Source organism: Symphalangus syndactylus, chromosome 16, assembly GCF_028878055.3.
Source record: "Symphalangus syndactylus isolate Jambi chromosome 16, NHGRI_mSymSyn1-v2.1_pri, whole genome shotgun sequence".
NCBI lineage: Eukaryota > Metazoa > Chordata > Mammalia > Primates > Hylobatidae > Symphalangus > Symphalangus syndactylus.
This window is the reverse complement of record NC_072438.2, coordinates 11,156,328-11,179,666: the sequence shown is the minus strand read 5'-3', so window position 1 is coordinate 11,179,666 and position 23,339 is coordinate 11,156,328. Positions and strand designations below refer to the sequence as shown.

Sequence of the window (23,339 nt, the reverse complement as noted above, 5' to 3'; positions counted from 1 at the left end):
CAAGTAGCTGGGACTACAGGCATGCACCACCACACTGGCTAATTTTTTTGTATTTTTAGTAGAGATGGGGTTTCACTACGTTGGCCAGGCTGGTCTTGAACTCCTGACCTCAGGTGATCTACCCGTCTCGGACTCCCAAAGTGCTGGGATTGGCGACATTTAAGCCACCGAGCCCGGCCTGAAAGTTTAATATGCATATCTCTTTCACAAAAGAAAGAAGTAAAATCACAAGGACAAAGAACGGAAGGGATTAGCGTTAGAGATGTCAAACCTAGGGAGGCAGACTTAGAGGAATCAGATTGGTACTAGAGATGTGCTGCTGTAGGAAGAAGACTAATAACCTAAGAATTCCTCGTTTATAAATATTTTTCTTCTTAAAATATCTTAAAATTACAAATGCAACATGACCATTATAAAAAGGATGAAAATATTTAAGCACTCAGGTGAAAAATAAAAATATAGAGGTTAAAACATAAATTACCAGTTAAGACTTATCAGTGGTTCTAGGACAGGCACAGTGGCTCACGCCTGTAATCCCAGCACTTTGGGAGGCTGAGGCGAGCGGATCACAAGGTCAGGAGTTCAAGACCACTCTGGCCAACATGGTGAAACCCTGTCTCTACTAAAGATACAAAAAATTAGCCGGGCGTGGTGGTACACGCCTATAATCCCAGCTGCTCAGGAGGCTGAGGCAGGAGAATTGCTTGAACTCGAGAGGCGGAGGTTACAGTGAGCCGAGGTCGGGCCACTACACTCCAGCCTGGGTGACAGGGCGAGACTCTGTCTCAAAAAAAAAAAAAAAGAAAGAGTTATCAGTGGTTTTCTAAGGGGGACAGGAACAGAGGTGGGAAGAGTTAAGCATCACATTGCTGTTTTTTTAAAATAAGTGCTTAGGAATTATATAACTAATTATTCACATTTCACGGAATATATACAATATGACCTGACACGTTAAGGGGCTAGGGAGGCTGAACAGCCCCTGTAGGACCACATGGACCTTGGGAGGTCTCCAACATGAGGGGAGGGACTCCGCTCTCAGAAGCAAGGGGAAGGCTATGGACAACAACAGTCACCATTCAAAACCCACTCACTCAGGCCGGGTATGGGGGCTCACACCTGTAATCCCAGCACTTTGGGAGGCCAAGGCAAGAGGATCACTTGAGCCCAGGAGTTGGAGACCAGCCTGGGCAACATGGTGATGGCAAGACCCCATCTCTAAAATTAAAATAAAAATAAAGAAATAAAAATAAAGAACCACTGAGTCCCACCCAAGTTCTCCAGCACTTGGAAATAGAGCAACAAACAAAATGCCTTCCTTATTCTTGAGGTGCTAATATTCTAGAGGAGAGAGGCAGAAATTAGGAAGAGTAGATATGCTAGGAAAAGAGAAAGCATAGAGGGCGGTGGGGAGGCAGGAAGACTATTCCTTCCTGGACTGGGGCTGGGTAAGCCCTAGTGTGCATTTCTGGTGAGGTTTTTTGTTTTTTTGTGTGTGTTTTTTTTTTTTTTTTTTTTTTTTTTTTTTTTGGAGATGGAGTCTCCCTTTGTCGCCCAGGCTAGAGTGCAGTGGCGCGATCTCGGCTCACTACAAGCTCCGCCTCCCGTGTTCATGCCATTCTCCTGCCTCAGCCTCCCGAGTAGCTGGGACTACAGGCACCCACCACCACGCCCGGCTAATTTTTATTTTTGTATTTTTGATAGAGATGGGGTTTCACCATGTTAGCCAGGATGGTCTCGATCTCACTTCGTGAACTGCCCGCCTCAGCCTCCCAAAGTGCTAGAATTACAGGCATGAGCCACCGCGCCCGGCCCTCTGGGGAGCTTTAACACTTCAGACACAGTAGGCCTCACTGCTCCCATCTTGCCCACTGGCTTAGATGTCAGCTAAAGCCCACTCTGATAATTCTGTGAATCCAACTGAGCAGAAGGAGGTCTCAACACTAGGACAGCAGAGAGATCTTCAGGACATTCCCCAGAGCCAGGCTGTGAGACGGACCAAGCTCCAACCCATTCCTCCAGGGGCGGAAAAGACTGAAATGGAAACCCCAAGTTTGCAAATATGATTTACACATACCTAAAATACCCTCATTTTCTAATATATCACACTAGTCTGCCTGAAATATATTTCAGCCCTGCTATCACTGAATGATGGTAGAACCTCTGTTCTCATATAAAACAATTCCACGTAGGCGGGGCACAGTAGCTCACACCTGTAACCTCAGTACTATGGGAGGCCAAGGCAGAAGGATCGCTTGAGCCCCAGAACTTGAGATCAGCCTGGACAACATGGCAAAATCCTGTCTCTACAAAAATTACAAAACTTAGCTGGGCATGGTGGTATGTGCCTGTGGTCTTAGCTACTCGGGAAGCTGAGGTGGGAAGAGGTGGGGAGATCGCTTCAGCCTGTGAGGCGGAGACTGCAGTGAGCCAAGATTGTGCCACTGCACTCCAGCCTGGGTGACAGAGTGAGACCTTGTCTCAAAAAAGAAAAAAAAGGCCAGGCGTGGTGGCTCACCCCTGTAATCCCAGCACTTTGGGAGGCTGAGGCAGGTGATCACCTGAGGTCAGGAGTTTGAGACCAGCCTGGCCAACATGGTGAAACCCCGTCTCTACTAAAAATACAAAATTAGCCAAGTGTGGTGGTGGGCACCTGTAATCCTAGCTACTTGGGAGGCTGAGGCAGGAGAACCACTGGAACCCAGGAGGCGGAGGTTGCAGTGAGCCGAGATCATGCCACTGTACTCCAGCCTGGGCAACGAAAGTGAAACTCCGTCTCAATAAAAAACCTTGTACAAGAATGTTCACAGCATTATTTGTAATAGCAAGAAGCAACCCAACTATCAACTGATAAATGGTTGAACAAAATGGTCTATCCATGCAATGGATATTTAGCCACAAAAAGAAATGACGTCCTGGTTTATGCTACAACATAGATAAACATGATGCTAAGTGAAAGAAGCTAGACACAAAGGCCACATGCTGTATGATTCCATTTATGTAAAATGCCTAAAATAGGCAAATCCATAAAGACAGAAGTAGAATGGCTGCCAGGGGCTGGGAGAGGAGAGGATAGAAAGTGACTGCTTAACAGTGCAGAGTTTTTTACTGAGCTGATGAAATGTTTAGGAATTAGGCAGCAGTGACTTTAGCACAACACTGAACATACCAAAAACACCACTGAATTGTACACTCTATAATGGTTTAAACAATAAATGTTATGTGAATTTTATCTCAATAAAAATAAAAAGGTCGGCTGGGCGCAGTGGCTCACGCCTGTAATCCCAGCACTTTGGGAGGTCAAGGTGAGTGAATCACCTGAGGTCAGGAGTTTGAGACCAGCCTGACCAACACGATGAAACTCTACTAAAAATACAAAATTAGCCAGGCATGGTAGCACATGCCTATAATCCCGGTTACTTGAGAGGCTGAGGAAGGAGAATCGCTTGAACTCAGGAGGCGGAGGTTGCAGTAAGCCGAGATGGTGCCACTGTAGTCCAGCCTGGGAAACAAGAGCAAAACTCCGACTCAAAAAAAAAAAAAAAAAAAAAAAAGTCAAATCTTGGCCAGGCATAGTGCCTCACACCCATAATCCCAGCACTCTGGTTGGCCCAGGCAGGAGGATCGCTTGAGCCCAGGAGTTCAAGACCAGCTTGGGCAACATAGCAAGAACCCCAGCTCCACAAAAAGTAAAAAAGTTAGCTGGGTGTGGTAGTACATGCCTGTAGTCCCAGCTACTCAGGAAGCTGAAGTGGGAGGATCGCTTGAGCCCAAGAGGTAGAGGCTGTGAGCCATAACTACACCACTGCACTCCAGCCTGAGTGGCAGAAGAAGACCCTGTCTCAAAAAATACTAATATACGACTGGGCGCAGTGGCTCATGCCTGTAATCCCAGCACTTTGGGAGGCCAAAGCGGGTGGATTACCTGAGGTCAGGAGTTCCAGACCAGCCTGGCCAACATGGTGAAACCTCGTCTCTACTAAAAATACAAAAATTAGCCGGGCATGGTAGTGGGTGCCTGTAATCCCAGCTATTTGGGAGGCTGAGGCAGGAGAATCACTTGAACCCGGGAGGCGGAGGTTGAGGTGAGCCGAGATCATGCCACTGCACTCCAGCCTGGCCAACAGAGTGAGACTCTGTCTCAAAAAAAAAATAAAAATAAAAAATAAATATATATATATATATATACACTAATATACATGGGAAGCTCAAAAATAATAAAGCAGCTGGGCATGGTGGCTCACGCCTGTAATCCCAGTACTTTCGGAGGCCAAGGCCAGTGGATCACTTGAGGCCAGGAGTTTGAGACCAGCCTTGCCAACATGGTGAAACCCCATCTCTATTAAAAATACAAAAATTAGCCAGGCGCAGTGGTTCACGCCTGTAATCCCAGCTACTCCAGAGTCTGAGGCAGAAGAATCGCTTGAACCCTGGAGGTGGAGTCTGCAGTGAGCCGAGATTGCCACTGCACTCCAGCCTGGGTGACAGAGTGAGACTCAGTCTCAAAAAAAATAAAAACAGGGCCAGGCGCGGTGGCTCACGTCTGTAATCCCAGCATTTTGGGAGGCCAAGGCAGGCGGATCACGAGGTCAGGAGATCGAGACCATCCTGGCTAATACAGTGAAACCCCGTCTCTACTAAAAATACAAAAAATTAGCCGGGTGCGGTGGCGGGCGCCTGTAGTCCCAGCTACTCAGGAGGCTGAGGCAGGAGAATGGTGTGAACCCGGGAGGCGAAGCTTGCAGTGAGCCGAGATCGCGCCACTGCACTCTGGCCTGGGCGAAAGAGCAAGACTCCGTCTCAAAAAAAAATAAAAAATAAAAAAATAAAAAATAAAGTAATGCCTTCAAAATTCTGAGGAAAAAATCATTACTAACCTAAATGATATATAGCCAACCAAGCTATCAGCTGAGGATATGCGCAGATGATTCTGGCATATAAAGTCTTTTTTTTTGAGACAATCTCACTCTGTCATCCAGGCTGGAGTGCAGTGGCCTGATCTCAGCTCACTGCAACCTCCGCCTCCCGGGTTCAGGCAATTCTCCCTGCTTCAGCCTCCTGAGTAGCTAGGATTACAGGCGCCCAACACCAGGCACGGCTAATTTTTGTATTTTTAGTAGAGACTGGTTTCACCATGTTGGCCAGGCTGGTCTCGAACTCCTGACCTCAGGTGATCCACCCACCTCAGCCTCCCAAAGTGCTGGGATTACAGGCGTGAGCCACTGCACCCAGTCATATAGTCTTAATAAACGTTGCCTCACACATATTTTAAGATAACTATCAGACCACGTATCACCAAACATGAAGGTAAACTAAGGAAGACATGAGATCCAAAAAACAGATGGTCCATCTCAGAAGATGATGTGAACAGCTGTGCAGCAGGATAGGGAGGAGTCCAATCTGGAGCAGGAAGACAGCTCTGGGAGAAAGGTCATCACAGAAGAAAAAAAAAAAGAAAAAAAGGAACTGACAGATCAAGTGTAACTGACCATCCCAAAGGCTTTTTATATAGTGCATTTGAAAAAACTTTAGGCTGAATTAGTAACAGATACATGGAAAATAAAGCCAACAGAAAAACTTACCACCAGGAAAACAAAAAGTCATACAAGTAAATATTATCCATCACAGTGTATGATTTAGCTGAACAATGTAACAATTTATATTCATTTAAACCAAAACTTGCTATAAAAGTGTGGTAGATTAAAGACAGCCAACAAAAATTAGCCAGGTGCAGTGGCTCACGCTCACACCTGTAATCCCAGCACTTTGGTAGCCTGAAGTAGGAGGTCTGCTTGAACGCAGGAGTTGGAGGCTACAGTGAGCTATGATCACGCCACTGTACTCTCGCCTGTGCAAGGGAGCAAGACCTCACCAATAAAATACAAATAAAGATGGTCAACAATTCTTTGTCACTCTCTCCACCAAGAGATGAAGGTCTGTTTCCCCACTCCCTTGAGTCTAGCCTGGCCCTGTAGCTGTTTTTACCAACAAAACATGGCAAAAGTGGGGACTTGCTATAACTGAGCAAGGGGGATTTAAAAAAAAAAGAACATGTCAAAAGTGATGACAGTTCTCACTATAGCCTTTAAAACAACCGGCAGATCTCACTTCCTCCCTCATGGAACCAGCCACCACGCTGCAAGGAAGCCCAAGCAGCCTCATGAGATAGACCACACTGGGAAGAATGAAGCCCATGGCCAAAAGTCCCTACTGAACTCTCACAGTTGACAGCCAGCACCAACAAGCTGGCATCACATGGAGCAGGAGGAACAAGCTAACCCTGGCAAACCATGTCCCACTTACAAAACTGTAAACAAATACAGGTTGTTGTTTTTTCAACCACTAAGTTCTGGAATAGATCATCAAACCACCACAATATTGGGAAGAAGTAGGGAGGTAACATGGGAGGTAAGAGGGGGCGGGTAAGAAAGCTAAATCTTCATCATCTTCCACAGATAGAACTGAACTTATATCAATCTGGAAGTTCTAAAATTAGCAAAATAAGCAAGTTCCTTTTTTTTTTTTTTTGAGACGGAGTCTCGCTCTGTCCCCAGGCTCAAGTGCAGTGGCGCGATCTCAGCTCACTGCAACCTCCGCCTCCCCGGGTTCAAGCAAGTCCCCTGCCTCAGCCTCCTGAGTAGCTGGGACTACAGGCGCACACCACCACGCCTGGCTAATTTTTTGGGTGTGTGTATTTTAGTAGAGACAGGGTTTCACCATGTTGGCTAGAATGGTCTCGATCTCCTGACCTCGTGATCTGCCCGCCTCGGCCTCCCAAAGTGCTGGAATTACAGGCATGAGCCACCGCACCCGGCCGCAAGTTACTTTTTAAAGTACAGATAAATAGAAACAGCTGAAAGGTCAGGCACAGTTGCTCAAGCCTGTAATCCCAGAACTTTCAGAGGCCAAGATGAGTGAATCACTTGAGGCCAGGAGTTCAAGACCAGCCTGGCAAACACAGTGAAACCCTGTCTCTACTAAAAATACAAAAATTAGCTGGGCATAGTGGTGCACACCTGTAATACCAGCTACTTAGGAGACTGAGGCACGAGAATTGCCTGAGCCCGGGAGACAGAGGTTGCAGTGAACTGAGATCATACCACCACACTCCAGCCCTGGCCACAGAGTGAGATCCTGTCTCAAAAAGGAAAAAGAAAAAAAGGAAACAGCTGAAAGAGCAGAGGTTGCTTTGATGGAACTCTGAAGGGGAGTAGAACAGGGACTGTCACCTTTGATTACAAGACTCACAAAGCATACGTCTTCAATGGACATGCTTTAGTTTCACAAAGGAAAAGACAAGCAGAAAACATGCTTCAACATTTTGGTTGGTGAGAGCAGAGTTGTATGTTTCCTTCCACTTTTCTGTATTATACAAATTATTCATAAAATATATTTTCTGATTTTTTTTTTTTTTTTTTTTTGAGACGGAGTCTGGCTCTGTTGCCCAGGCTGGAGTGCAGTGGCGCAATCTCGGCTCACTGCAAGCTCCGCCTCCCGGGCTCACGTCATTCTCCTGCCTCAGCCTCTCCGAGTAGCTGGGACTACAGGCGCCCGCCACCACGCCCGGCTAATTTTTTTTTTTTTTTGTATTTTTAGTAGAGACGGGCTTTCACCGTGGTCTCGATCTCCTGACCTCGTGATCCGCCCGCCTCGGCCTCCCAAAGTGCTGGGATTACAAGCGTGAGCCACCGCGCCCGGCCTATTTTCTGATTATAGAATTATTAAAAATACTTAAGCTAATTTTGCCATAACAATGTGTCAAATTGCACATCTCTGGAAATAAAATTTATACAAACTCTAGGCTGGAACTCACACAACTCAGTTTCTCTGTATCATTCCTGCGCCTGGAACTTGTCCTGAGGGAAGAGAGCAGTGAGGGACTACCTGTATCAGGGCAGCTCTGCAGAACCGGTGCAGAGACCTCTGGGTGGTAACAAAGAGGAGCAGTGCATGGGTACCAAGAGAGGCAGTAACAGCTCCTGAGACAGGGGCACCCACCAAGAAGGCACAGCCATGAACAGCAGCTAGGCTCAAGGACCCAGAGCATGCCTCCACACTCCAGCAGTATGCGTGGCCCCAAGCAGCCACTTGAGACTCCCCAGAGGCAGAGATGCAGAGCAAGGACAAGATCCTATCAAAATACATGTAAACAGGGGCCACTGAGACAGATTTCCTTTACCTCAGAAGTTTCATCAACTTACAAGAATGATCAGGGCCCCCTCTCCCAAAGAAAAGAGAAGGCAATGACCACAGTTCATTCTGTTATTATTTTTTCTGAATCAGTAGAGAGCCCTCAATAATGCTCCACTGATCCAAAAGCAGGGGTCTGAGATAGGGCACTGGAAATGTCTTGTTTCTGCCCTTTACTGATTTAATCCACTAATTTGTTGAAATGCCTATAGCAGCTGTGAACATACTGGTATATAAAAAATAGACATGCGTTCAGCCTAAAAACGTAGATACTGGACAAACAAGCAGCACTATTTGTTTCAAAGGAGTTACAGACAGTTGAATTTTATTTTTATTTTTTTTTATTTTTTTTTGAAACAGAGTTTTGCTCTTGTCACCCAGGCTGGAGTACAATGGCATGATCTCGGCTCACTGCAACCTCTGCCTCCCGGGTTCAAGCAATTCTCCTGCCTCAGCCTCCTGAGTAGCTGAGATTACAGGTTGCCGCCACCACGCCTGGCTAACTTTTAGTATTTTTAGTAGAGACAGGGTTTCTCCATGTTGGTCAGGCTGGTCTCAAACTCCTGACCTCAGGTGATCCGCCTGCCTCGGCCTCCCAAAGTGCTGGGATTACTGGCGTGAGCCACGGCGCCCAGCCCAGGCAGTTGAATTTTAAAGACACACCTGCAGATTTCAGAACTCAACTGAAAAGAACCCAATAAACTGTTAACACGATACATAATCCCAATTTGTCTTCTACAAATAAAGCATACAATCTGCAGATAAAGAATGAGGCTGGGTGCAGTGGCTCACGCCTGTAATCCTAGCACTTCGGGAGGCCAAGGGAGGCAGATTGCAAGGTCAGGAGATCGAGACCATCCTGGCCAACATGGTGAAACCCCGTCTCTACTAAAAATATAAAAATTAGCTAGGCGTGGTGGCACATGTCTGTAATCCCAGCTACTCGGGAGGCTGAGGTAGGAGAATCACTTGAACCAGGCAGCTGGAGGTTGCAGTGAGCCAAGATTGTGCCACTGCCCTCCAGCCTGGGTGACAGGGCAAAACTCCGTCTCAAAAAAAAAAGAACAAAAGGGGCCTGCGGTGGCTCACACTTGTAATCTCAGTGCTTTCGCAGGCGAAGGTGGGCCAGATCACTTGAGCTCAGGAGTTCGAGACCAGCCTGGGCAACATGGCAAAATCCCATCTCTACAAGAAATACAAAACTTAGCCAGGGACAGTGGCATGCACCCATAGTCCCAGCTACTTGGGAGGCCGAGGTGGGAGGATGGCTTGAACCCAGGAGGCAGAGGTTGCAGTGAGCCAAGATCATGCCACTGCACTCCAGCCTGGGTGACAGAGCAGGACCCCATCTCCTCCCCCACACAAAAAGGGAGAAAAATCTAATTTTTATACCTGCAACTTTCTCAGTAGTCTCATTTTGTAAGTTTTCATTGTGGGTAGTGCTGCTTCTGCTGAAATGTCATTTTTCTCTCCCACTTAAGGAAGAATAAGTTGTCTTAAGTTAAACAAGCTTCTCCATGCTCTCATGACAGTTCCAGCCTCTATCCTAGGCTACTGTGTAGAAAAACATGAACAGAGAACGGGAGGCAGCAACGCAGCTCCCGTGTGCAGCTCCATGTGGGCCATACTGGCTCCTCATCGCCATCTAGGCAGCTCCTTCAGCTCACACATGCTGAGCACCCACACATGCTGCTCACTCTGGGAACGCAGCCATGGACAAGACACAAGAGCCCTGCTTTCATGGGGCTTCCACTACAGCTGGGAGAGCAGATGGGGTAAACAAGGTGGGATCAGGAGAGTGAAGGAGGTACACTTTTTTTTTTTTTTTTTTTTTTTTTTTTTTTTGGAAACAGAGTCTTGCTCTGTTACCCAGGCTGGAGTGCAGTGGTGTAATCTCGGCTCACTGCAACCTCCACCTTCCGGTTCAAGCGATTCTCATGCCTCAGCCTCCTGAGTAGCTGGGGTTACAGGTGTGCGCCACCAAGCCCAGCTATTTTTTGTATTTTTAGTAGAGACAGGGTTTCGCCATGCTGGCCAGGCTGGTCTTGAACTCCTGGCCTCAAGTGATCTGCTTGCCTCAGCCTCCCAAAGTGCTGGGATTACAGGCCTGAGCCACCGCGCCCAGTCCTGCAGAGGGGTACACTTTTAAATGGGGGGAGGGGTATAAAGGTGGGGTTCATTGAGAAACTGTTACTTGAGCTAAGGAAGTCCACAAATTTTTATTTCTTAATGGGCTTTCTCTTGTTTCTGAACCTGAAATGGAAGGAAATGTAAATGCATACAGAAAGAATGCTATCTGGACAGTAAATGGCACCTCCATCCATCTGGTTCTGTCAGACAAAAACTTAGGGCTATCACTGGCACCAGAACTTCCCCTCATCTCTCCTTATCCCAAACAACACAACTTATCAATTTTACTCCAGAAGCCTTCCTAGCTAGGCCTGTCCACTTTTCTCCACACCCACAATCCCAACAATGGCCAACCACCAAGCTCTTTCACCAAGACTGACGCCAACAGCCTCCTGACTTATCAGTCAGGAAATTCAGACAGTAGCTCTCAATTCAAGGGCATCAGAATCACACGAAGGACACATTAGAACACAGATTGTTGGGCCCCACTCCAGAGTTTATGGTGCAGTAGGTCTGAGACATGAAAATGTGCATTTCTAACTAGCATCCAGGCCACTGAAGCTGCCAGTCTGGGGATCAGACTTTGAGAACCACTGGAGACTAGGTTATGGTACAGTAACAAGCCCAAAACTGTTAGTTACTTGGCTCAACCCACTTTTTTTTTTTTTTGGAGACAGAGTCTTGCTCTGTCGCCCAAGCTGGAGTGCAGTGGAGAGAGAGATCTCAGCTCACTGCAAGCTCCACTTCCTGGGTTCACGCCATTCTCCTGCCTCAGCCTCCCAAGTAGCTGGGACTACAGGCGCCCGCCACCATGCCTGGATAATTTTTGTGTGTTTTTAGTAGAGACAGGGTTTCACCGTGTTAGCCAGGATGGTCTCGATCTTCTGACCTCGTGTCCACCCACCTCGGCCTCCCAAAGTGCTGGGATTACAGGCGTGAGCCACTGCGCCCAGCCCAAAGTTTTCTTTCTTGCCCATAGTACATATCCGTTTGTTTCCACAGTCAGAAACAAGAGAAAGGGAACATGATAAAGCACGTGTCTCGGTGCTTCCACTCAGAAGTTACGTGTCACTTTCCAATGGCCAGAGCAAATCACAGGCCACACCACATTTCAAGGACAGGGCTATCCAATCCGATCAGGGACCCAAAGCAGGGACAAAGGAAAGGTTTTCACCTGAACAGAGTGACCACAGATTGGGCTTCTGTACACACTCTTCCTGAACCTTCCCCAGCACCAACTCAATCTACAGAGCAATCTGAGGAATCCTGTTTCCAAAGAAAATAGATTCATGTCACACCATCACCCTTAAAACCTGACACTGCTCTTAACAGGACCTAAAAGAACTTGCCCGGCACCCTCTGCTCCAGCCACACCAGCTTCTTCCTGCTCTATCACAGAAGCTCTGCACAGGCTCTTCCCTCCATCTGATACTCACCCCCACCCTCATGAAGCCAACACCCAACCCCGTTCTGCTCTCTGTTCCCTGCTCTAGTGTCTATCCCAACAGGAAGTCCTTCCCAAAGCCTTGTCAGGTATAACCTCCCTACTCAATGTACCTAGATCTTTCCTTCATGACTTGCTTTGTGTGATGAGGAATTCTAAACACATATAAATGTGGAGAGAATAGTTAGAACCAGGGCTCGGAGGGGTGGCTTACACTTGTAATCCCAGAACTTTGGGATGTGCAGGCAGAAGGACTGCTTGAGTCGATGAATTCAAGACCAGCCCGGGCAACATGGCAAAACCCTGTCTCTATTTAAAAACAAAAACAGGCCAGGCGCGGTGGCTCACGCCTGTAATCCCGGCACTTTGGGAGGCCGAGGCGGGCGGATCATGAGGTCAGGAGATCAAGACCATCCTGGCTAACACGGTGAAACCCCGTCTCTGCTAAAAATACAAAAAAATTAACCGGGCGTGGCAGCATGCGCCTGTAGTCCCAGCTGCTGGGGAGGCTGAGGCAGGAGAATGGCATGAACCCAGGAGGCGGAGGTTGCAGTGAGCAGAGATCGCGCCACTGCACTCCAGCCTGTGTGATGGAGAGCAAGACTCCGTCTCAATAAAAAACAAAAACAAAACACATAAAAAATTAGCCAGGTGTGGTGGCACACGCCTGTGTCCCAACTACACAGGAGGCTGAGGTGGGAGGACCATTTGAGTCCGGGAGGGACCCTATCTGAAAAAAAAGTTAGAACCCCTGTGCCCATACCACTCTCAACCTAGACCAGCCCTGAAGTCCTGATGTAACCACAAATAACCTACTCCCTCTCCCATAGGATCATGACACAAATCCTAGATGATGTACCATTTCATCAGTAAATGTCTGTATGCACCTCTAAAAGGGAGGAATTACTTTAAACATAACAAAACCACTATCACGCTAAACATAAAAATAATTCCTCACTAATAAATATAATCAGTGTTCCAAATTCTAATTGTCTCAAATATCATAAATGATATTCAGTTGTTTCTCTAACAAACTGATCTGACACAAAAACAGATAAGCCCTACAATAAAAATTAGTCCATGTTCCTCCAGTCTCTTCTCATCAGTCCCCTTTATTTTTCCCTGTTGATGAGTATGGGTTACTGGTCTTACAGTTTCCCACATTCTCATTGTTGCCAATGGCAACGCTGTAGTATTTCTCTCGTCCCTGTATTTCCTGTACATTGGTTGTTAAACATAGGAGCTTGACTGGACTCAGGTTTGATTTTTTTTTTTTTTTTTTGGCAGGAGTATTTCACAGGTTTTTCAAAGATATGACTTTTGCTCACTGTCCCTCCCCATTTCATCCCATTACAGGCCTATAAAACCCATGGGAACAAGGACATAGGTTTTGGCTCATCATTGGCACACAACTGATACTCAATGAATGAAGAAATATCAGGCAGAAGTACACTGCCATACTGACTGGCAGAAATATAATGGCTCAGTCTTCCATCCACATATAAACAGCTGTATGTTAAAGTCTTCCCTGAGAGGCAAAACAAGTTCCCAGGGCACAGAATCAGAGGTCAGGCCCTGCAGGACTTCTAACTTCATCACATACAGCCTTGTGACTTTGGATCAGTTACTTGACATCTTTGGGATTCAATTTCCTGCTGTGAGGATTCAATGAGAAGAAGATGCTTTGCTCCTCAAAAGATTCGTGCAGCAAGGCTCTACAAAGATTACACCAACTCCAAATTTTGGAGGGGAAAGAACACAGAAGCCTCCTATTTCTAACATATATTTTAACCAAAAATCTAGAAATTCACATTTTTATGAAATAAAAATCATTAGGAAAACAGAGTAATACCCAAAAACTATCTCTACTTAACTAAGTGCTTTCCACATTTAGGCACTGAAGACAAATCAAAGGGCCCTCACCTTGAAAAATTCACAACCTGGAGAAGAGAATTGGGCAAGAGCCTGTGCAACATGCTAACTGTCATAAGAGGGCCCAGTACTCACGAAGGCATGACAAACTTGAGAGAAAACACACACACACACACACACACACACACACACACACACACACACACGTGCCATGGGCCCAGTGTCTGCAACACCTGGTTCTGGTAGAAATAGGGAAAGGCTTCACAGAGATGAGGGGTGAGCCATAAAACCACCACAGCAACACAAAATTAGGCAACTCAGGAAGAAGCAACAGCACATGCAAAGATCCATGGGAGAGGGGACGGCTCATCACAAGAGCTACAGGCAGCATGATGAGATCTCACAGCAACCACAAAGGACTGGCCAGCAAAGACGCTAGAAAGACAGGTAGGATCACTGGCCAGAGTCACAGAGGAAAGAAAAAATACACATTTTTTAAAAAATGTGTTGTAGGCCAGGCGCAGTGGCTCATGCCTGTAATCCTAGCCCTTTGGGAGGCCGAGGTGGGCAGATTACGAGGTCAGGAGATCAAGACCATCCTGGCTAACACGGTGAAACCCCGTCTCTACTAAAAATACAAAAAAATTAGCCGGGCATGGCGGCAGGCACCTGTAGTCCCAGCTACTTGGGAGGCTGAGGCAGGAGAGTGGCGTGAACCTGGGAGGCGGAGCTTGCAGTGAGCCGAGATCACTCCACTGCACTCCAGCCTGGGCGACTGAGTGACAGTCCGTCTCAAAAAAAATAAATAAATAAAATAAAATAATTTTTAAAAAGTGTTGTATATATTTATACATATACACATAGATACATAAAGGAAAGACAGGCAGGAACCACATGCCATGCTCAAGATCTAGGGCTTTCTCTTCTAAGCAAACAGTGAAACTGCAGGGACACATTTTTAGGCAGGTAGGTGAGATGAGAGCTTCCTTCTGGAAGGAAGTAAGGTAGGTCAGAAGCGAGGCCCACTTTCCCTTCCCCTGATTCACAGAGAGGTAACAGTGGTACCAGCAACTACCCAATCTTTCCATCTGTAAGGACTGGACTAAGGCCCCTCTCTTGTACCACTCTCACGCTATAGCCCAGCCGGGGCAATGCTGCCTCTGCTCATTCTCTCCCACCTGTCCACACTTTCCCAGCCTCGCCTCCTGTGCATTGGTTAAGTCACGGTTCTCTAGCCCTGCTAATGATGCATAAGGTTCTTCTGTGACCTCTGCCACCAGCCCATGGCCCTCCACCTTTCCAACTCCACATCAAGGCAAAATGCTCACACCACTCCCCTTCATTCACACCATTTCTGGGACATATTATGCCCCCTAAGGCACACAAAGTACTGAGGACGGTGTATGTACTCAAATAGTCACTGAATGCCTGACAGTCACTCAGGTACCATTCCAGGTGCTGAGGACATGACAGCAAGCCAAGCGAAAGGAGAAAAGACCCTGCCTTCACAGATGACCCAATGCAGCCAGGAATTCACATGGAATGTCGGAGATACGTGCTATGGAGAAAATCTAAGGCAGACGGGGAGTGCCAGATAGCAACAGAGTAATTTAAAAAAAATTTTTTTGGCCAGGCATGGTGGCTCATGCCTGTAATCCGAACACTTTGGGAGGCCAAGGCAGGCAGATCACTTGAGGTCAGGAGTTCGAGACCAGCCTGGCCAACATGGCCTAGTCTCTACTAAAAATACAAAAAAAAAAAATATATGGTGGCATACACCTGTAATCCCAGCTACTTGGGAGGCTGAGGCAGGAGAATCACTTGAACCCAGGCAGCGGAGGTTGTGGTGAGCCTAGATTGTGCCACTGCACTCCAGCCTGGGTGACAGAGTTAGACTCCGTCTCAGAAGTGTGTGTGTGTATATATATACAATAATTTTTTTAAACTTTTTCTTTTGGGACAGAGTCTTACTGTCACCCATTCTGGAATGCAGTGGCATAATCATGGTTTCCTGCAACTTCAAACTCCTGGGCTGGAGTGATCCTCTCGTCTTGGCTTCATAAAGCACCAGGATCACAGATAAACTGTAATAGTACCCGGTCACAACAGAGTACTTCAACTCAGTGGTCAGAGAAGGTGCCTGAGAGGGGGAAGTACAAACAAAGACCTGAAGGAGGGTGAGGGGTAAGCCACACACCTGGAGACAGCATTCCAGGTCAAAGGAGGAGTAAGGGCAATAGTCGGAAGCAGCAGAGCTGCAGGGCTTCAGAACAGGCAAGAGGCCCGTGTGGCTGGAACAGAATCAGAATGGAGTGGGTGATGATGGAAAAGACAAGGGCCTCCCAAAACAGGCAGGAGTCAGGCACAGCATTCAGTGTGGGGTCCAAGCTGAGACCTGGCAGAGGGAAGGAAGAGGGAAAGCATGCCTATCCCCCACACACATGGGGTAAGGGGGCACGTGGGCAGAAGGAACAAAAACTGACCACGCAAAGGCCCAGAGGAAAAATATGGCAGAAAGAGATGAGCTGAATAACTGAGATGAGGGCAAAACAAGTAGTGCAGTGAGACTCAGAAAGCAGTGAGACTGGTCTTGAACCCCAATGGGCAGTGAGAGTCACCCCCGAAGACTGGGGACACATAGGACATCTGTATTTTAGAAAGACAAGGCAGTGTGTAGAGAACTACTTGAAGACAGCAAAACTGGAGTCAGAAAAATGCTTTCTGATCATTAGTCTCCATAATATAGCAACAAAAAATACATGAAAACCATCAAAATGTAAGAACATTGCTAACATGCACACATCCTCTAAAAGCATAACAATTTTTTTTTTTTTTCCTTGAGACAGAGTCTTGTCCTGTTGCCCAGGCTGGAGTGCTGTAGCATGATCTCGGCTCATTTCAACCTCTGCCTCCCAGGCTCAGGCAAGTCTCCTGCCTCAGCCTCCCAAGTAGCTGGGATTATAGGCACCCACCACAACGCCCGGCTAATTTTTGTATTTTTAGTAGAGATGGGGTTTCACCACATTTCCCAGGCTGGTCTCAAACTCCTGACCTCAGGTGATCTGCCTGCCTTGGCCTCTCAAAGTGCTAGGATTACAGGTGTGAGCCACCACACCAGCCAATGGCATAACAAATTTAATTCACATCATCAACTCTCTTAGTGCCAACTCAGTCAACTTAAAAATTGAGGTTCCAACTCCTTCCAGAAAAAAAAAGCATTTTTTCTACACACCCACTAGGGTAGTCTCACTACTGGGGTTTTGTGTTTAGGTTTGTTTTTTGAGAGAGGGTTGTGCTATCTCCCAGGCTGGAGTGTGGTGGTATGATCACAGCTCACTGCAGCCACAAAGTCCTGGGCTCAGGTGACCTCCCACTTCAGCCTCCCAAGTATCTGGGACTAAAGGCACACACCACCATGCCCAGCTAATTTTTTTAAATTTTTGTAGAGATGGGGTCTCCCTATGTTGCCCAAGCTGGTGTCAAACTCCTAGCCTCAAGCGATCCTCCCACCTCAGCCTCCCAAAGTGCTGCAATTACAGGCATGAGCCACTATGCCTATCCACTACTGGAGTTTTTGAGCTGAGGCCATCACTCAGCTAACCAACACTGCAATTTCTATCCTTGTATATTTTGTTGAAACCACTAAGTATTACAGAAAGATGCTTTGAAAACTCATCTGGGGCCAGGTGGTTTTAGGAAGGCAGATGCTAAAACAAAACTCATTTGAAATCTATCTTGATTTTTTTTTTTTTTTTTTGAGACAGGGGTCTCGCTCTGTCGCCCAGGCTGGAGTGCCGTGGTGCGATCTCAGCTCACTGCAAGCTCCGCCTCCCAGGTTCACGCCATTCTGCCTCAGCCTCCCAAGCAGCTGGGGCTACAGGCACCGCAACCATGCCCAGCTAGTTTTTTATATTTTTAGTAGAGACAGGGTTTCACCGTGTTAGCCAGGATGGTCTCAATCTCCTGACCTCGTGATCCACCCACCTCGGCCTCCCAAAGTGCTGGGATTACAAGCTTGAGCCACCGCACCCAGCCAAAATCTGTCTGGAATTTTTTTTTTTTTTTTTGAGATGGAGTCTCGCTCTCCCAGGCTGGAGTGCAGTGGTGCAATCTTGGCTCACTGCAAGCTCCGCCTCCCGGGTTAACGCCATTCTCCTGCCTCAGCCACCCGAGTAGCTGGGACTACAGGCGTCCACCACCATGCCCGGCTAATTTTTTTTTTTTTTAGTAGACACGGGGTTTCATCATGTTAGCCAGGATGGTCTCGATCTCCTGACCTTGTGATCCACCCGCCTCGGCCTCCTAAAGTGCTGGGATCACAGGCATGAGCCACTGCGCTCGGCCAATCTGTCTTGATTTTTTAACTAGCAAACCAAACGTAATCAAATCAATCAATTCTTTCAAAAGCTATACTGCAGGCCAGGTACGAGGCCAAAGTGGGAGGATCACCTGAGCCCAGGAGTTCATGACCAGCCTGGGCAACGTGGTGAAACCCCGTCTCTACAAAAAACACAAAAATTAGCCAGGCATGGTGGCACACACCTATTGTCCCAGCTACTCAGGAGGCTGAGGTAGGAGGATCGATTGAGCCCAGGTGGTCAAGGCTGCAATGAGCCGTGATCATACGACTCCACTCTAACCTGGGTAACAGAGCAAAACCCTGTCCCCCGAAAAAAATAAATAAATAAATAAATAAATAAAGTAAAAAGCTATACTGCAACTTGGCCAGGCACAGTAGCTCACACTTGTAATCCCAGCACTTTGGGAGGCCAAGGCAGGAGGATCACTTGAGGCCAGGAGTTACAGAGACCAGCCCAAACATGGCAAGACTGACTCCATAAAAAATTTTTAAATTAGCCAAGCATGGTGGCATCTGCCTGTAGTCCTAACTACTTAGGAGACTGAGCTGGGAGGAGAGCTTGAGCCCAGGAGTGCCAGTTTACAGTGATCTATGGTTGCACCACTGCACTCCACACCAGGTAACAGGTGAGACCCTATCTCAAAAGAAAAGAGCAATATTGCAACCAATAGACAAATATAAAATGCTAGAGTCCCTGGGTAACCAACGTAAGTCTTTTTCTCCCCCAAAGTACTCGCTGTAAATAACCATTCATTAAAAAGGAATTAGCAAATCATACAGTTTATAAATACAAGCCTAATCCTCTAAAGCCCCCGTGTCATCTTTTGTATTCTGTGTACTTTATATATATTTTTTATCTTGACTAAGGATAGAGAAACCGACGACATAGATTTCTTGCTCCATCTTGGTAGTAGTACAGATCTGTTCTACTACTTGCTGTACTTACATACTTGCAATGTTTCAGAGTGACCTTAGCCAAGCCATTTCCTTTCTAGACTCAGCTTCTTCTCCCAGATGCTCCATTACTTACAAAACAGGCCAGATATTGGCATTAAAATGGGCTGTTTGTTTACCCTAAGCCATATACCCATTTATTCAGCACTTACTGAGTGTATGCCATGAAAAGGCACCAGCAGAGGCAATACTGCCCAAGGCAATGACAGAGTCCTACCTCTAAGAGTTAACCCAACAGGGGAGAAAGGTCACAAGTGGCCATTAAAAAGCCATGAATTATGCTCAAAGAGGAAGGACAGGTGGCAGGCAGTCCACACCCAAGAACAGCCCACACAAAGGCCTGGAGTCAGGACATGGTACCACGTATTTGGAGAACAAGGTCACACTTACTACAATCAAGCAAAACAAGACACTGAGGCTCAGAAGACTAAAATGCTTATCCAAAGTTGTATGCATTCTACGGCCATGAGCAGCCCACCAAAAAAAAAAAAAAAAAAAAAGGCAAAACCAAACACCTGGATCACAATATATGAGTAAAAAGCCTTATGGCTTCTGTTCCCGCTGATTAATTATTTACTTAGAAAGGTTATTTGCCCACTTGCCCAGCTAAAAAGGACAGGGCAGAGCCAGGAAGGCTGAGTGTGCCTGTAGCCCCCACTACTCAGGAGGCTGAGGCGGGAGAATCACTTGAGCCCAAGAATTTGGGACTGAAGTGCACCACGATTGCTCTCCTCTGAAACAGCCACTGCCCTCAAGCCTGGGCCACATAGAGAGACCCTGTCTCTAAAAATAAATAAATAGCACAGGACAAAATACGTTTGGATTATGAACTTCAGCACCATCTTAGCACATCTTTTCATATAAGTTCTTACTTGGTAAAGAGAATCCTGTAGCTTAGTAAGACTAATTCCAGCTACTTTTGCATGTTTTACACTGAAACTTCAAACTGTAAAAAAAAGTTCACATTCTGCCATGTGAGTAAACTTTGTAAGATTTGATTACTTTCAGGAGAAGATAATCTGAATAGGCAGAAGGCTGTACCCATGTAACGCCCACAGGATTAGGAGGAGTGGGTAGTCTTCTACCTATTCAGATTATCTTCCTGACTCACTCTAGGATTCTAATTAATGCTTCATTTGGGTCCCCACATTTCTGCAAGTACTGGTTTAAAAGCCCTGGATAAGTTGATTGCATAAAAACAAACCAAGTCACACCTACAGCCTGTTAACCTTATAATTTTGTTGTGTATGTCTCCAAAAGTTATATTAGTTTACATGTTACGTATGAATATATAAGATAAATTGTCCATCATTCTTTGAAATTCACAGTTAATTACCTCATACTCTTAAAATAAAATGTTTACTGTTAGAATGAGGCAAGACTCTGGTAGTAATGCAGTCAGAAGAGGACGATTTTTGTACTGAATAGATCAGAGCTCTTCACAAAAGCTTACACAAACTCAAAATTGTGCAGTAAGTCTTCATTCTACCAACCATCAGCCCAAAACTGAAGGTTGCTGGGTTTGGGTGGCTGAGAAAATGGAAGGAAAGAAAAGGAAATGACTCAAAGTAATCGTGCTTAAAGCATGAGTCCTCTTCATCTCCATTTGGCAGTTTAGATTTGAACCATCATCAGTTGTGGGGAATGAGAGCACACATCAAGTACACAAGGAAAGGCTGTGCTCACAGAACTTGTTTGCTTTATGTTGTTGGCGTTCTGCTTTTTAAAATATTGTTGCTCTCATCACATTTAAATATGTAACTAGGGCACTTAAAACATTTTGGGAAAATTAAAAAGTTTAAGTCCCAAGTTCATCAATGGGATGGCTCCTAAGTTATTTCCCATGTTGATATTTAAAATACACAAAATAGAGTCAATATAATCAATGCGTGATGTTGGCGTTTAACTCATTTAAAAATCAAGGCTTGAAAGTCTGTGAAGTAGGTGGGTAGTACTTAAGAGCTCCTCCTAAGCCAGGTCTGAACTTTATCAAATTAGTCTTGTCTTCGCAGGGTCTGTTCACACACTCACACACACACACACACACACGCTACACGTTATCTACCTAAAAACGATTAACGTCACCACATCAGTTTTGATACTATGTTTCCACTTGAATGTCAAAGCCCATAGTGGGCACAGAAAGATTCGTGCTGCAATGGGTCCTATACAATACCCTCATCCATTTTATTTCTACCGAAACTCAAGACCAGCATTTTTTAAACGCCGAGATTTTAAACCACGGTTCCTGTGAGTGGAGCAAAATCAGCCATTCAGTTGCCAGGTCCCATCTCATATACTGAGGCTTCAAGGACTATCAATCTGCATCCTGGGGCGAGGGGAACATCCCAGGCGGAGGCCCGGAGGCCGAGGGCGCGCAGCCCCCCAGCAGGGTACCCACTCCCGGCTCACCCCCGCCTCCACCTGCCAAGGGCCGGACCGCGGCCCGGCTTCCCGGGGGAGCGTCCGCGCTGACCAACGCCCGGGAGCCGCGAGTGTCAACGCCGGACACCGCCTGCAAACAAAAAGCGACCCTCGGCCCGACCCCTGGCCCCGGCCCCGGGACCCCAACCTGCCCCTCCCACTGCGGCCGCCCCTGACCCGGGGCGCCGCACAAAGGCCGGCCCGACCCGCTCGGCGCCGCGGGAACAAAGGCGGCCGCCTCGGCCGGGCCGGGCACAGGTGCAGCCGCAGGGCCCGGCCGGGCCCAACATGGCCGCGCCCGCCCGCCCGGCCCCGTTAGCCGCCGCCGCCCGCAGGCCGCCGCCCCTCCCCTGCCCGGACGCGTCCCAACCTCCGCGGTCCGCCCGGTCCTCCCGCCGGCCCTCAGGCCTCCGCGGTCCTCGCGGTCCCCACGACCCTCTCAAGCCGCCCGGCCTCCCGGTCCCCCAGCCCCTGAGCCGGCCCCTCAGGCCTCCTCAGTGCCCCCACTCCTCCCGGCGCTCCCGCCCCCTCAGGCCTCCGCGGTCCTCCCCGCCGCCCCTCAGGCCTCCCACAGCCCGGCCTCCCGGCCCCAGCTCCGGCGGTTGGGAGCCCGCGACGGTTGGGCGGGCGCCCTAGTGACCTGCGGTGCGTCGCATCCTTGGCGGGCGGCTCTCCGGAGCGGCAGGCTGGGAGGGGGCCGGGACCGTGCGGCGGAAGGGCCCAGGCGGGGAGGGGGCGGCGGCGGCGGCGGGCGCAGCGCGGCCAGGCCGAGGCTCTCGCGCGCGGCGCCGACCCCGCCCCCGCGCCTCCCGCCCGCCGCCGCCGCCGCCGCCGCCGGGGCCGCCGCCGCCTCGCAGAAGCCGCGGGAAAAGTGCGCGCCGCTGATTGGCTGCCGCGCTCGCGGGGCCCGCGGACCGGGCTTTTCAAATCCGCGCCGGGGCCGCGCACGGGCGGGGCGGGCAGGCACGCGGCGGGTGGGGGCCGCGCGGGCGGGCGGGGCTGGCAGCGCCGGGAGGGCCGGGCCGCGGGCCCAGCGAGCCGCCTCAGAGGAGCGCCGGGCGCGCGCCCTGCTCCCGCTACTCGGCGGCGCGCACCCGGCCCAGACCCGGCGGCCGCGGGCGCCGCGCTCGGTGACGTCACGGTCCGCGTCCAATCACCGTCCGGAGCCGGCGCCCCAGAGCCGTGGGCGCGCGGCCGCGGAGGCTGGCGCCCGCCCGCGCTGGTCCCCAAGCTCATGTCCCGTGAGAGGGGCGCGGGGCCTGGGGCCCGCGGGAGGCTGCTGGCGGCGTGCGCCTCGCGGAGCGGCAGTGCGGGGACGGGTGGGGAAACCGCCGCAGAGGCCCCGCCGTGGCGGGCCCGGGGCCTCAGAACAGACGTGGCGGAGAGGGTCAGAGGCCACGACGGGGCAGGGCAGGGCGTCGTGCTGTTCCCGCCTAACGGCCGCAGGGCGTGAACGAGTCCCCCGGGCGAGGGTCCGGCCCGGAGCTGGGCGCGGCTGCGGGAAGACCGCTCGCGAGGGGAGGACGCCGGGTCCAGGGGCGCTGCCCCAGCGCCGCTGCGGTAGAGCTGGGCTTCAGGGGGTGGCGCGGGCGACTGCGTGCCGGCACAGGGAGGAGGAAGCGGCGCGGGCGAGCGGGGAAGTCAGACGCTGCAAAAAGCGGGCGGGCCGGGCTGCTGAAGCCGGTGTGATTTGCTGCCCACCGCCCATGGAAGTTCGGCTCCTGCCTCCAGGTGCTGCCGGAGCCGGCGGCCTTGGATTTTCTGTCAGGCAGGTTCAGGGAGCCGGGGGCACCTTTGGCCTTGAGCCTTAGTGTCTGCTCCAGCTTTACAGGCCCAGCTTCAGCCCTTGCTGAGAAGAGGGCCCAGGGGAGCCTGGCGAGAGTTTGGTTGAGAGCTTTGTTAAAGAGCGCCACCCGGGTTCCCCTCAAGAGTCTTGCTACCCGGGCTGTAGAACGACACCTCAGCCCA

General features: G+C 49.1%; 1 protein-coding gene across 8 annotated transcripts in view; it reads right to left on the bottom strand.

Annotated features, from left to right (window-relative positions):
* NSD2 (nuclear receptor binding SET domain protein 2) overlaps nt 1-22,186 on the bottom strand; it is a 110,999-nt gene extending 88,813 nt beyond the window's left edge. For 5 of the 8 annotated variants that reach the window (XM_055246222.2, XM_063619657.1, XM_063619654.1 and 2 more), the window contains exon 1: nt 22,012-22,171. The gene's annotated coding sequence lies outside the window, so the exon portion shown is untranslated. Of the gene's footprint in view, nt 1-22,011 lie in introns of all 8 variants that reach the window. The other 3 variants (XM_055246221.2, XM_055246224.2, XM_055246225.2) reach the window with 1 other exon arrangement.
* Between the last annotated feature and the right edge of the window lie 1,153 nt (nt 22,187-23,339).